The sequence below is a fragment of the Anomaloglossus baeobatrachus genome, chromosome 1 (genome assembly GCF_048569485.1).
Source record: "Anomaloglossus baeobatrachus isolate aAnoBae1 chromosome 1, aAnoBae1.hap1, whole genome shotgun sequence".
In the NCBI taxonomy this organism is placed as follows: Eukaryota; Metazoa; Chordata; class Amphibia; order Anura; family Aromobatidae; genus Anomaloglossus; species Anomaloglossus baeobatrachus.
This window is the reverse complement of record NC_134353.1, coordinates 749,552,163-749,557,688: the sequence shown is the minus strand read 5'-3', so window position 1 is coordinate 749,557,688 and position 5,526 is coordinate 749,552,163.

Genomic DNA, 5,526 nt, shown 5'->3' with positions numbered 1-5,526 from the left:
ACGAAACTGCAGGTATACGATTCACATACATGTGGTCACGTGCTGAACAGACATACATGGCCTCGCTCACTGAAAATTAATTGAGGCCAGACACGTGAAATCAGAATGTGGCCAAAAATATACGAATCTCATACTTGCGCTCACATGACCGTCCACTCTCCCCATTTGCACTAGAGTCCAAAAAGTGTGCAATGCAAGCGCTGTGAGAATTCAGAAGTGTAGTCACCTAGATAAAAAATTGTTTAAAAGAACTGAAGTCCTCAGTGGTTCATACCTTTTAATGGCTAACTGAAAAGATGGTAATAATAGCAAGCTTTCGAGACTACGTAGGTCTCTTCTTCAGGCTCAATAGTCACCTAGAGTCACATCAGACTTTGATCTCAAACCTGGACAAGCCCTTTAATGATAAAAATTAAGCAGTGTAACATCCCCAGTGTGTAATACAATCACTGTCAGGATTCGGCTCTGCTCGCTGGTTCCAGCAGTTACATGGCCACTCCACTCATCTACAATTTTTATACTTGCATGTGACAATTACTGTAGCTTTTCATCCTACGTTTCTCATTGAACATTGAGAGAATTACTAAGAGAAGCTCGTTATCACGTGATGATGATCATATATGAATGATTGGTCACATGACGACAACCCAAACCGCTGGGGGAGGGGGGAGCGCCAACTTGAATTGTTGCACCGGGTGCTGGAAGCCTAGATACCTCGATCTGCGCGTTTCGCCCATCACTAATTCTGGCTGATGACTGGATGACACAGCTTTATATGAAAACGCCTATTTACAATGATGGCCGGACCGTATATGACAAACACATTCTACTTATTGTGTCCCCATTTCCTTATAGATTGCAGCTCGTGAGCACGGCCCCCACTCCTCTGTGGAGCTATATATTACTCGGTAACGTCTGTATTGTCTATATAAGACCCAGCTGCATTGTACAGTGCAGTGGAATAATATAACATTATTATTAAGTGCAGCTATGCACCCGGCTCCAGTGTCAGTGCGCGGCTGGTGTCTGTATCTGCTCTATACACTATACCGGCTCCTGTGTCAGTGCGCGCCTGGTCTCTAAACACTATTCCGGCTCTAGTGTCAGTGCGCAGCTGGTCTCTATACCTATAATGGCTCCAGTGTCAGTGCGCGGCTGGTGTCTGTATCTGCTCTATACACTATTCCGGCTCCAGTGTCACTGCGCGCCTGGTCTCTATACACTATTCCGGCTCCTGTGTCAGTGCGCGGCTGGTCTCTATACACTATTCCGGCTCCTGTGTCAGTGCGCGGCTGGTCTCTATACACTATACCGGCTCCTGCGTCAGTGCGCGGCTGGTCTCTATACACTATACCGGCTCCAGTGTTAGTGCGCGCCTGGTCTCTATACACTATACTGGTTCCAGTTTCAGTGTGCGCCTGGTCTGTATACACTATTACGGCTCCAGTGTCAGTGCACGGCTGGTGTCTATACACTATACCGGCTCCAGTGTCAGTGCGCGCCTGGTCTCTATACACTATGCCGGCTCCAGTGTCAGTGCACGGCTGGTGTCTATACACTATACCGGCTCCAGTGTCAGTGCACGCCTGGTCTATATACACTATACCGGCTCCTGTGTCAGTGCGCGCCTGGTCTCTAAACACTATTCCAGCTCCTGGGTCAGTGTGTGGCTGGTCTCTATACACTATTCCGGCTCCTGGGTCAGTGCGTGGCTGGTCTCTATACACTATACCGGCTCCAGTGTCAGTGCGCGCCTGGTCTTTATACACTATGCCAGCTCCTGGGTCAGTGCGCGGCTGGTCTTTATATACTATGCCAGCTCCTGGGTCAGTGCGCGGCTGGTCTCTATACACTATACCGTCTCCAGTGTCAGTGCGCGCCTGGTCTCTATACACTATACCGGTTCCAGTATCAGTGCGCGCCTGGTCTTTATACACTATGCCAGCTCCTGGGTCAGTGCGCGGCTGGTGTCTATACACTAATCCGGCTCCTGGGTCAGTGCACGGCTGGTCTCTATACACTATTCCGGCTCCTGGGTCAGTGCGCGGCTGGTGTCTGTATCTGCTCTATTCACTATGCTGGCTCCTGGGTCAGTGCGTGGCTGGTGTCTATACACTATTCCGGCTCCTGGGTCAGTGCGCGGCTGGTCTTTATACACTATGTCACCTCCTGGGTCAGTGCGCGGCTGGTCTCTATACACTATTCCGGCTCCTGGGTCAGTGCGCGGCTGGTCTCTATACACTATTCCGGCTCCTGGGTCAGTGCGTGGCTGGTCTCTATACACTATTCCGGCTCCTGGGTCAGTTTGCGGCTGGTCTCTATACACTATTTTGGCTCCTGTGTCAGTGCGCGGCTGGTCTCTATACACTATACCGGCTCCAGTGTCAGTGCACGGCTGGTCTCTATACACTATTCCGGCTCCTGGGTCAGTGTGCGGCTGGTCTCTATACACTATTCCGGCTCCTGGGTCAGTGCGCGGCTGGTCTCTATACACTATTCCGGCTCCTGGGTCAGTGCGCGGCTGGTCTCTATACACTATTCCGGCTCCGGGGTCAGTGCACGGCGGGTCTCTATACACTATACAGGCTCCTGGGTCAGTGCGCAGCTGGTCTCTATACACTATTCCGGCTCCTGGGTCAGTGCGCGGCTGGTCTCTATACACTATACCAGCTCCTGGGTCAGTGCACGGCTGGTCTCTATACACTATACCGGCTCCTGGGTCAGTGCGCGGCTGGTCTCTATACACTATACCGGCTCCTGGGTCAGTGCGCGGCTGGTCTCTATACACTATACCGGCTCCTGGGTCAGTGCGCGGCTGGTCTCTATACACTATACCGGCTCCTGGGTCAGTGCGCGGCTGGTCTCTATACACTATACCGGCTCCTGGGTCAGTGCACGGCTGGTCTCTATACACTATTCCGGCTCCTGGGTCAGTGTGCGGCTGGTCTCTATACACTATTCCGGTTCCTGGGTCAGTGCGCGGCAGGTCTCTATACACTATTCCGGCTCCTGGGTCAGTGCGCGGCTGGTCTCTATACACTATTCCGGCTCCTGGGTCAGTGCGCGGCTGGTCTCTATACACTATTCCGGCTCCGGGGTCAGTGCACGGCGGGTCTCTATACACTATACAGGCTCCTGGGTCAGTGCGCAGCTGGTCTCTATACACTATTCCGGCTCCTGGGTCAGTGCGCGGCTGGTCTCTATACACTATACCAGCTCCTGGGTCAGTGCACGGCTGGTCTCTATACACTATACCGGCTCCTGGGTCAGTGCGCGGCTGGTCTCTATACACTATACCGGCTCCTGGGTCAGTGCGCGGCTGGTCTCTATACACTATACCGGCTCCTGGGTCAGTGCACGGCTGGTCTCTATACACTATACCGGCTCCTGGGTCAGTGCGCGGCTGGTCTCTATACACTATTCCGGCTCCTGGGTCAGTGCGCGGCTGGTCTCTATTCACTATTCCGGCTCCTGGGTCAGTGCGCGGCTGGTCTTTATACACTATTCCGGCTCCTGGGTCAGTGCGCGGCTGGTCTCTATACACTATTCCGGCTCCAGTGTCAGTGCGCGGCTGGTCTCTATACACTATTCCGGCTCCTGGGTCAGTGCGCGGCAGGTCTCTATACACTATTCCGGCTCCTGGGTCAGTGCGCGGCAGGTCTCTATACACTATTCCGGCTCCTGGGTCAGTGCGCGGCTGGTCTTTATACACTATTCCGGCTCCTGGGTCAGTGCGCGGCTGGTCTCTATACACTATTCCGGCTCCTGTGTCAGTGCGCGCCTGGTCTATATACACTATTCCGGCTCCTGGGTCAGTGCGCGGCTGGTCTTTATACACTATTCCGGCTCCTGGGTCAGTGCGCGGCAGGTCTCTATACACTATTCCGGCTCCTGGGTCAGTGTGCGGCTGGTCTCTATTCACTATTCCGGCTCCTGGGTCAGTGCGCGGCTGGTCTCTATACACTATTCCGACTCCAGTGTCAGTGCGCGGCTGGTCTCTATACACTATTCCGGCTCCTGGGTCAGTGCGCGGCTGGTCTTTATACACTATACCGGCTCCTGGGTCAGTGCGCGGCTGGTCTCTATACACTATGCCGTCTCCTGGGTCAGTGCACGGCTGGTCTCTATACACTATTCCGGCTCCTGTGTCAGTGCGCGGCAGGTCTCTATACACTATTCCGGCTCCTGGGTCAGTGTGCGGCTGGTCTCTATTCACTATTCCGGCTCCTGGGTCAGTGCGCGGCTGGTCTCTATACACTATTCCGACTCCAGTGTCAGTGCGCGGCTGGTCTCTATACACTATTTCGGCTCCTGGGTCAGTGCGCGGCTGGTCTTTATACACTATACCGGCTCCTGGGTCAGTGCGCGGCTGGTCTCTATACACTATGCCGTCTCCTGGGTCAGTGCACGGCTGGTCTCTATACACTATTCCGGCTCCTGTGTCAGTGCGCGGCAGGTCTCTATACACTATTCCGGCTCCTGGGTCAGTGCGCGGCAGGTCTCTATACACTATGCCGGCTCCTGGGTCAGTGCACGGCTGGTCTCTATACACTATGCCGTCTCCTGGGTCAGTGCACGGCTGGTCTCTATACACTATTCCGGCTCCTGGGTCAGTGCGCGGCTGGTCTCTATACACTATTTCGGCTCCTGGGTCAGTGCGCGGCTGGTCTCTATTCACTATTCCGGCTCCTGGGTCAGTGCACGGCTGGTCTCTATACACTATTTCGGCTCCTGGGTCAGTGCGCGGCTGGTCTCTATACACTATTCCGGCTCCTGGGTCAGTGCGCGGCTGGTCTCTATACACTATTCCGGCTCCTGGGTCAGTGCGCGGCTGGTCTTTATACACTATGCCGGCTCCTGGGTCAGTGCGCGGCTGGTCTCTATACACTATTCCGACTCCAGTGTCAGTGCGCGGCTGGTGTCTGTATCTGCTCTATACACTATACCCGCTCCTGGGTCACTGCGCGGCTGGTCTCTATACACTATGCCGGCTCCTGGGTCAGTGCGCGGCTGGTCTCTATACACTATTCCGACTCCAGTGTCAGTGCGCGGCTGGTGTCTGTATCTGCTCTATACACTATGCCGGCTCCTGGGTCACTGCGCGGCTGGTCTCTATACACTATGCCGGCTCCTGGGTCACTGCGCGGCTGGTCTCTATACACTATGCCGGCTCCTGGGTCAGTGCGCGGCTGGTCTCTATACACTATGCCGGCTCCTGGGTCAGTGCTCGGCTGGTCTCTATACACTATGCCGGCTCCTGGGTCAGTGCGCGGCTGGTCTCTATACACTATGCCGGCTCCTGGGTCAGTGCTCGGCTGGTCTCTATACACTATGCCGGCTCCTGGGTCAGTGCGCGGCTGGTCTCTATACACTATGCCGGCTCCTGGGTCAGTGCGCGGCTGGTGTCTGTATCTGCTCTATACACTATACCCGCTCCTCAGCGCTGCCGTCTGTGAACAGCGTCGTGCCTACTGCGGGGAATCCTGGTGACGTACACTGACGTCAGGCGGTCACGTGTCTCACCGC